Raw genomic sequence first — 9,597 nt, forward strand, 5'->3', positions numbered from 1 at the left:
TTGAAAGAAGAAGGACATACTGTTGAGTCACAACTGACTGATGGTGACCCCAACCGAGGGATGTTCCAAGGCAAAAGACTAACAAGTGGTGTGCTATTGCCTGCCTCTGCATAGCAACCCTGGACTTCCTTGGTGGTCTCCCATCCAAGTACTAACCAAGGCCAACCCTACCTAGCTTCTGACATCAGATGAGATCAGGCTAGCTGGGGCCATCCAGGTCAGGGCAGTAATTAAGTGTCATCAAGTTGCAACTGACTTCTGGTGACCTCTCATGGGGTTTTCAAGGCCAGAGACATCCAAAGGTGGTTTGCCATTGCCTGCCTCTGCATAGCAACCTTGGACTTCCTTGGTGGTCTCCCCTCCAAGTACTAATCAAGGCCAACCCTGCTTAGCTTCCAAGAACTGACATTAAAAGAAGGGCACAGATAGGAGCATCAACAGGTTGGAGGATTGGGTCCATTTTTAATGGGGTCACCTTCCACTGAGTCTGCCCCATGGTTTTCCTGGCAGGAGAAAAAGCAATGGGAAATGCTCTCCTGGCTTATTTTGTTCATGCAAAAACATGTACAGGCTGGGCTCACAAGAAGAGGTACCACTCCCATTGCCATTTGGATGTTGTTATCAATTACATTTCCCATCCTGCTGCCAAATAACTTAGGAGTCACCCAATTTTATCTTCCTAATGACCCTCTGAGGTAGGTCAAGCTGAGACAATGAAGATTGCCCACAAACCCACCCACTGAGCTTCATGACATAAGAACCTAGGAAGGCCCTGCTGGATCAGACCAAGGCCCATCAAGTCCAGCAGTCTGCTCACACAGTGGCCAACCAGGTGCCTCTAGGAAGCCCACAAACAAGACAACTGCAGCAGCATTGTCCTGCCTGTGTTCCAAAGCACCTAATATAATAGGCCTGCTCCTCTGATCCTGGAGAGAATAGGTATGCATCATGACCAGTATCCATTTTTACTAGCAGCCATGAATACCCCTCTCCCCCATGAACATCTTTACTCCCCTCTTCAAGCCTTCCAAGTCGGCAGCCATCACCACATCCTGGGGCAGGGAGTTCCACAATTTAACAGGGAGTTCCAAGGGCAGTTTTGAAGTCGGGTCTGTTCCGTTCCAAATCCATGTTCATCAATCTTTCCACAACACCACACTGTACTCCATCATAAAGCACATGTACTCAGATGCAAGAGGCACTGGCTCTCAAGGAGACCTGACAATCTTTGCATCCGTTTCTCCTGAACACAATTCTACACTAAGTTCCACAGGGCCGTTTCCCCGGGGATGCAGTCACAACTACAACTGCACACAGAACAAAGAATATTACTGTAGTTCTGCACCACTGAAAAACAAACTTCTTATGGACCCGAGAGGAATCCACATGGATTGTACCTAGCTGCCCAGTTCTACACAGAGGTCTCTGTGAATCAGGGAAATGAGAAAGGTGGAAAATAAATAAATAAATATGACAAACCCACAACAGTTAATGCCTAAAAGATTTATTGTGGCACACAAGGGGGCCATCGGATTCTCTCCTGTCTCTGCCACAGTCATAGAATCAGAGATGGAAGGGACCACCAGGGTCATCTAGTCCAACCCCCTGCACAATGCAGGAAATTCACAACTACTTCCCCCCACACCCCCAGTGACCCCTACTCCATGCCAAGAAGATGCCCTCCCTCTCACGATCTGCCCAAGATCACAGAATCAGCATAGCAGACAGATGGCCATCTAGTCTCTGCTTAAAAACCTCCAGGGAAGGAGAGCTCACCGCCTCTTGAGGAAGCCTATTCCACTGAGAAACCGCTCTGTTGGACATTAGACCAACCCCCTCTGGAATATATCATTATGTTCAGAGGTGTGGGTTACTCCCTACAGAACATGCACAAGATTGTAGCAGACAGCTACAGCTTCAGAAACATACTTCTCTGAAAAAGGACTCTTAAAAACAACAGGACTTTATTCCAAGGAACAGACCTTGGGACTCCGAGGACAAATAGCAGTTTTAAAGGATACGCGACTCTGAAATCGAGTTGCTGTGGAAATAGTTCTACTAGGCCCCTGATTAAGCACCAAAATAATGTTTTTTTTTCTAAACATGCTTGCCGTAACTCAGTCAGAACCCACAGGGTAGAACAGGGCCTGAGCATAAATCCATAATATCTTCACCCCAATACAGTCAGGACCTACCAGGAGGGACACTTTATACACCAGAAGAAAAGTTGGTTTTTCTATTCTGACTTTCTCTACCACTTAAGGGAGACTCAAGCTGGACTACAATCACCTTCCCTTCCCCTCCCCACAACAGACACCATGTGAGGTAGGTGGGATTGAGAGAGAGCTCTAAGAGAGCTGTGACTAGCCCAAGGTCACCCAGCTGGCTTCATCTGGAGGAGTGGGGAAACAAATCCAGTTCACCAGATTAGCCTCCGCCGCTCATGGGGAGGAGTGGGGAATCAAACCCGATTCTCCAGATCTGAGTCCACTGCTCCAAACCACTGCTCTTAACCATTACACCACGCTGGCTCTCCACAGAATTCACTGCCACCGGACGTGGTTGATTACGGCTATTGTCTTAGAGCAATGTTTTTAAAAGGATGAGCTCCATTCAGGGAGGCTAGGACTATTAGTGGTGACTGGCCACGATAGGTACACAGAACCTCCTCTCCCAGAAGCAGTCTACCTTGGAGTGAAAGGGAAAGGCCAGGAGGAAAGGCCTTCCTATTTGGGAACGGGGTTAGAAACTGCCCTCCTCTAGAGATTCCTACAGAATTTGGAAAGGAAGGCAATTCTTAGGGCTTCGGTCTGGACAGTGCAGAAATCCAGAAAGGGTTGAGGAAGCCAGATGGGCCGTTCATCTGAAATTGGCGGAGGCACCGATCCGGAGAGTATGACACGACCTGCCTCTCGGAGTTAATGCGACCCCGACACATTCGGAGGCCACTTCCACGCAGGGAAATGCGCCTGGGATCTGAGAAAGCGCGCGACTTTAAGATCAGCATCAAATTGCATTTTTAAAAAATATCGAGTTTAGGATTACTCAGGGCTCGATCCTGGTTACTCCAACCTAAGTGTGCCGAGGACTGCAGTCCCTAAGGTGCTTAACAAGGAAGGAAAGTGCTTTGAATGAGGCAGAATTGTTTATGCATGGGAGGTTTTGCCGCTCTCTAGGTGCACATTTTCCCCATCCAAATTCTCAAAACTCAACAATAAGCCCCTCATGCAGAGTTTTGAGAATTCGGATGGGGAAAATGTGCACCTAGAGCGGCAAATCCAAGGCAAAACCTCCCGTGCATAAATCTCTAAGTAACTGGCTAAGGATAGAACGAAAAGCAAACTGAAAGAAGGAAATAAGGGAAACTGAGGCTGTTACTGCACTAGGTATTCCCAGCGATGTATCAAGAATTTGGAAATATTAAAAACATCACTTTAAAAGGGTTTTGGGATACTATGGCTAAAAAATGGTTGGAAGACGTCTTCATAGCTAAAGGGGCCAAACAAAGTGCGAACAGTATTTTTTAGAACAGTTTCAAACTCTTAATACATCGCTGGGAATACCTAGTGCGGTAACAGCTCTAGTCACAAAATTCAGAAGTGCTTTTCCTGGAAGTTTTCTCGCGCAACGTCTGGGCGATTCGAATACGCGAAGAAACGAATTGCCGAGTTCTCCCCTTCAATAATAATTTTATATTCCCACTAGAATCCAGAAATGAATGATCAAGTCAGACCACCAAAACTAACAACAACAACAAAACACCAACTTCCACGCAACTCCCAAACCTCCTTCCAACCGGCCAAAACAATCCTTCGACAGAAACCTGGCCAAAACCGAGGTGGGCATGTGGAGACCCGGGTTCGAATCCCCTGCAGCCACGAAGTGCGCCGGGGGACCTGCTCTTTCACACATGCTGAATAATGCACTTTCAATCCACTCTCAATATACTTTCACGATCGTTTGCAAGCGGATTTAGCCATTTCACACAGTAAAATCCAGCTGCAAAATACGTTGAAAGTGGATTGAAAATGCATTATTCAGCATATGTGAACGCCTCCAGGGGACGGCTCACCCTTTCCCAGACGAAGTCTACCTCCGAGATTGGAGCCGGGGGAAGAGAAGACGCCGGCTGCAGGATTCTTGGTGGAAAGTCGGGATAACAAATTTATTAAACAAGATCGGTGCAGACGTATTTTTTTTTTAAAAAGACTCGAAATTGCTCAGTAACCAAGAAGAAATCAGTTTCGAGTTGCCCTAAGCAAGGTATCCAAACTGAAATTGCGACCTACAACCCTGCAAGAAAAAACCTGTTCCAAGAAACTTTGGCCATTTATTCACGGGAGGTTTTGCCTTGGATTTGCTGCTCTCTCCAGATGCACATCTCCCCGCATGCAAATTCTCAAAACTCAAAAATAAGCCCCCCTGCAGAGTTTTGAAAATTCAAATGGGGAAAATGTGCATCTAAGGAGCGGCAAATCCAGGGCAAAACCTCCCATGCATAAATGGCATTGAACTTTAGATTGCGTTTTAAAGGTATTCAGGTACTTCTCTTGCAAGTTAAAATCGTGCAAGTTAGAGAATCAAAGATCCCCGCTCCAGGATTAGACAGTGAAAAAAGAAAGAGAAGGATCTGGATCGGGGCGGCCGGCCTGCTGAACCGGCACACGGGCTTTAATGCGTCCTTACTCGCAAGTAAGCCCTTCTCATTGGCGGCATTTTCTCCCAAGGGCGTATTACTGTGGCCCCGGATCCTCAACGCAGCTGTGGCCATTTATGCATGGGGGTTTTTTCTTTGGATTTGCCGCTCTCTAGATGCACATTTCCCCCATCTGAATTCTCAGAACTCAACAATAAGCCCCCATGCAGAGTTTTGAGAATTCGGATGGGGAAAATGTGCATCTAGAGACTGGCAAATCCAAGGCAAAGCCTCCCATGCATAAATGATCTATATGCATTCTCTGGAAGCCCGCCGGGTTGAAGTCAACGGTGTTCCTTCGGTAAGAAAGGGGATAATCTTGAGGACTGCTCAAGGCGATCTTCTTGAATTTAAGGAACAGCAGAATCGAGACATTTTACAGCCCGATCCTAACGCACGATCTCCGGGAATAAATTCTCTGGAATCGCTCGTCGGAATGCAAAGGATACAAAGCGCAGAACCTACACAAATCCCGTTAAACTTAAAAGAGACTTCCCAGTAAACATGCTTGTTTGTGGGGAAATAAAAGTATTTCAAGTATTCAAAGTGTTCAAACTATTTTCCAATCCTCGGCACACTTAGGGTGGTGTAACTAGGATCGGGCCGCCTGTTTGTGGGGAAATAATAATAATAAAAAAACCCTTGAAATCCCCTAGCGGGATAACTTTACAGAAATAAAAAAGAGGCGCTTTTTGGGTTTTGTAGTTGTACACTTCCTTGGGAGTAACCCCGCATGAAACATGCATGTTTCGACATGTTCCGATCACAAACACTTTTTTTAAAAGAAAAAGTCAGAAAACAAGGCGGTGATCCTAAACTGCAATCTGGAAAGAAAACCCCTTCGACGTAACAGGGCTAAGTTTTTGCTTGTAAAAGACTTTCAAGAAAGATTAAAAAAAAAAAAAGACTTTTGTAAAATCTCTCTGATACAACAGTAAATAAATTCGTTGGTGGAGGGAACCGCTTCCCCTGTTTGCTAAAATAATCTGAGAAAATTGTCTTTAAGAGGGAGGGGGGCTTTTAAATCAGCAAACCTGTAAATCACAGGAACGGTTATCAATAGCTGGGCTTCGGAAAGCTAACAGAATCTCCCCCCCCCCACCCTGCGCCTCCCAAGCGTATCTTTATCTAGCAAGATAAACCCGGCTGGAAAAATAGATAAGTTCGCAGCACACAGAGACAGGCGGACAGAAATACTTACGTCCCAATGGGCGAGCGGAGAAAACTCGCATGGCGAGGCGGGTCGATTAAAAAAAAAAAACACACACACACCAAAAACCCCACCAAGAAAATCCGAGGGGGGAAAAATCGAGGGTGGGGGGAGATGGTTCCCAGCCACCCCCTCCAAGCCCAGCTTTTAAGAGCCAACCCGCCCTTTGAAGACGGAGCGCCGCGGCGGCTTCTGTTATCTCCAATCCCCCCCCCTTGATAGCTGGCTTTGACCCGATTCTTCTATCTGTTCTTAACCAGCTCCTCTCTCGCCTAATCTCGGCCTTAAAGTGATGCCCTTCATCTGTGGCTCGGCCCCTTTACCGGGGGGGGGAGAGGAATGGGGCTGCGTCATGTGACCGCCCCCTCCCTCCCTCCCTCCCTCCCTCCCAGGCCAGACTGGGTGGCTGCTTGAAGGGAGGGGTCTGAGTCCGAGAAGCCACGGGCCGGCCGGGGAAGGTGGGCGATTCTCTGGTTTGCCTTTGGATTTAAGGGGATGTTTTTCTCCACCCCGGGAGGCTCCCCTGGGCCGATTGTTAAACCCGGAGTCCTTTTCCCAATGGGGAGGGGATGGTTAATAATTACATTTTGTTGCCAATCAGGAATGGCCTTTCATCCCGACGCTGGAGGATGGTTTTTGAACAGCCCTTCTCAGAAAGTTAGCTCAGGGATCGCAGGCTGATGCGTCTTTCCCAGTTTCGATTTATAATCCACACTCTCTTCAAAGGCCATTTATGCACGGGAGGTTTTGCCTTGATTTTGCTACTCTCTAGATGTACATTTCCCCCATCCGAATTCTCAAAACTCTGCATGGGGGCTTATTGCTAAATTTTGATCATTTAGATGGGGGCAATTGAAGACTGCGATTCCTATGCCTCCTTATTTACAGGATCAGACTGTGCACAAAGTTCCTTGAAAGTCCGGTTAATATAAACGGGATTTGGGGCAAGGATCAGACGCAACGTTTCCCCCCTTCTTTCTCTTTTTTTTAAAAAAATTGTCATCGCCCCTGTCACCTTTCCGATGTTTCCCTTTCCTTTTAAAATGTGCTTCATCCACCCTGCCAGGTATTTCCTATTAAACCCATCCCATCTCCCAGCTGAAAATGGGTAGGTATGCTCAAACAGTTCTGTTTTGCGAAGAAATGAAGGTTTGCTTTCCACTCAGAGCAAGTTAATCGTTTTAATAGAACAGTCTTTCTGTGAACAAATACAAGTGATATGGTATTTTCTTATGGAAAAAAAAATCAAATCGGCCTTATGACCGATATATATGACATATATATGTGTGTGTGAAACAATATACAATATGTGTGACTTATATATATATATATATATATATATATATATATATATATATATATATATATATGTCACACATATTGTATATATATTTTATATATATATAAAAATTTCCCAGTGAAGAAATCAAATGCTATCCCCAGAAGTTTTATTTTTAGCAGAATATTGGTCAGCTATGCATCCTAGATCCACATTTCTCATTCTACCAGCACGTGAAAATCTCCCCTCTCTTAACAGGACCATGCCTTTTTTAAAAAACATCACAAGATCTCAATATCTGACATTAATGTGCATTACTGAAAGCCCCACCCCCCCTGAACCTGAAATCCTGACCCAATGCGCAGCGGCTGAGCTCCAGGGCAAAGAAAATAACATCTCGAGGACACTTCCCTGGGAGCAAGATCTATGGGCTAACATGGGACTGAGTTCTGAGTAGACCTACTCAGGATTGCTCCCTCCATTTCTAAAGTCTGTTCTAAACCACGTGACACTCGCAGATCTGGATTTCCAGCTTCGGAACCGGGACCAACCAGGGACTGAATTGGGGAGCAGTCGAACAGACTTTCCTCTTTCAACTGCAAAAGGCCCGAAGCCACCGGTTTTCTCCTTTCCAACAATGGTGAGGAAAAGAAAATTATTATTATTATTATTATTTTTAAAGCGTAAGATTTTCCCGAGATGACTGCGGTCCGCTAGTTTCAATGGGTTCAAATCAGAAGACTCTGGCTGCACTGAGTTGGGGAAACAGGGAAAGGACTGACCAGTTATTTTGTTTTTTAAAAAGAAAATCTCAGTTCCTTTTATGAACAGAGAAGGGTCGCATCAGCCCCGTCAATGCTGTGCATATTTATTATTATTATTATCCGCCCATGTCTAGTCTATATTGTCACTTATGATTTCATTTTATATTGTTTACCTTCTAATTAAAAAGATACTGGAATGGAATTCAGAGTGGACCCGATCCCTGGTGGGAGGCACCACCTTTCACAGCCCCTTTAGATGCCTGTGGGCTTGGAGTTAAACCCAGCTGATTTCGATTGGTTTTACTCTGCAAGAAGTGTGCATAGGTAGGATCTAGGGTTACCAGATCCAGGTTGGGAAATCCTTGGAGATTTTGGAAGAAGGGGTTTAGAAAGGGTGGGGTTTGAAGAGGGGAGTGACCTCAGTGGGTTATAATGCTCTGGAGCCCTCCAGGTTGGGAAATACCTGGAGATTGTCAGTGGTGAAGCCTGAGGAGGGCAGGGTTTGGGGAGGTGAGCGACTTCAGTGGAGTACAAACTGATCTTGGTCGTCTGGAGATCACTTGTAATTCCAGGAGATCTCCAGGCCCCATCTGGAGGTTGGCAGCCCTAGTAGGGTTGCCACCTTCCCAGACCAGTCCCAAATGTTTATCCAAAAGAAAAAGCTCCTTGATTTCAATGAGTTATTTGTATGTACGTTTTTTCTCTGCTGGAGATACTTGAGAGGAGGTTCCATTGGCTTCATGGAAATCTTGACATACAAACAGAAAGAGCCTACATCTCAGGCAAGAATGAGATATTCTGTGGGGTGCCCGTGTTAGGTGGCAGCTGAAATAATGAAAAATCTTGTGGCTCCTCAAAGATTACTGAATTTACTGGGCCCCCAGCTTTCTCACCTCAGATGCATGAAACATCACAACGAGATTTACAATCCTATGCAATGCTTCCTCAGAGGTAAGTCCCACTTAAATGGGGTTTAAAAACAGAAGAAAAGTCCTGCTGGATCAGACCAAGGCCCATCAAGTCCAGCAGTCTGTTCACACAGTGGCCAACCAGGTGCCTCTAGGAAGCCCACAAGCAAGGCAACTGCAGCAGCATTGTCCTGCCTGTGTTCCACAGCACCTAATATAATAGGCCTGCTCCTCTGATCCTGGAGATAATAGGTATGCATCATGACTAATATTTATTTTGACTAGTAGCCATGGATACTCCTCTCCTCCATGAACATGTCCACTCCCCTCTTAAAGCCTTCCAAGTTGGCAGGGAGTTCCACAGTTTCCTCAGGGGAAAACAGATCCACCTGGAAATCTGGATCTACATACCTCCCAGTTGAGAACCTTAACCCAGACCCCTATCAGGGTACTCTGTATTCGTCTAACATGTTTACTCCTGAGCAGCAGCACCACAGCCTTTTCTTTACTGATATTTAATTTATTGGTCGTCATCTAGCCTATTACCCTCTCTAATGCCAATTCAGGACATCTCCTGATCCACCTGATTCAGATTAAACAGAGCCGAGTGCACTCAGCATACTGGTGACCATCCTCCGAATCCCCCAATGGCCTCTCCCTAGGGTTGCCAACCTTTGGGGGAAGGGGTCTGAAGATCTCCCACAATTGCTAATGATCTCCAGACTAGAGAGATCAGTTCC

The sequence above is a fragment of the Euleptes europaea genome, chromosome 2 (genome assembly GCF_029931775.1).
Source record: "Euleptes europaea isolate rEulEur1 chromosome 2, rEulEur1.hap1, whole genome shotgun sequence".
Lineage (NCBI taxonomy): Eukaryota > Metazoa > Chordata > Lepidosauria > Squamata > Sphaerodactylidae > Euleptes > Euleptes europaea.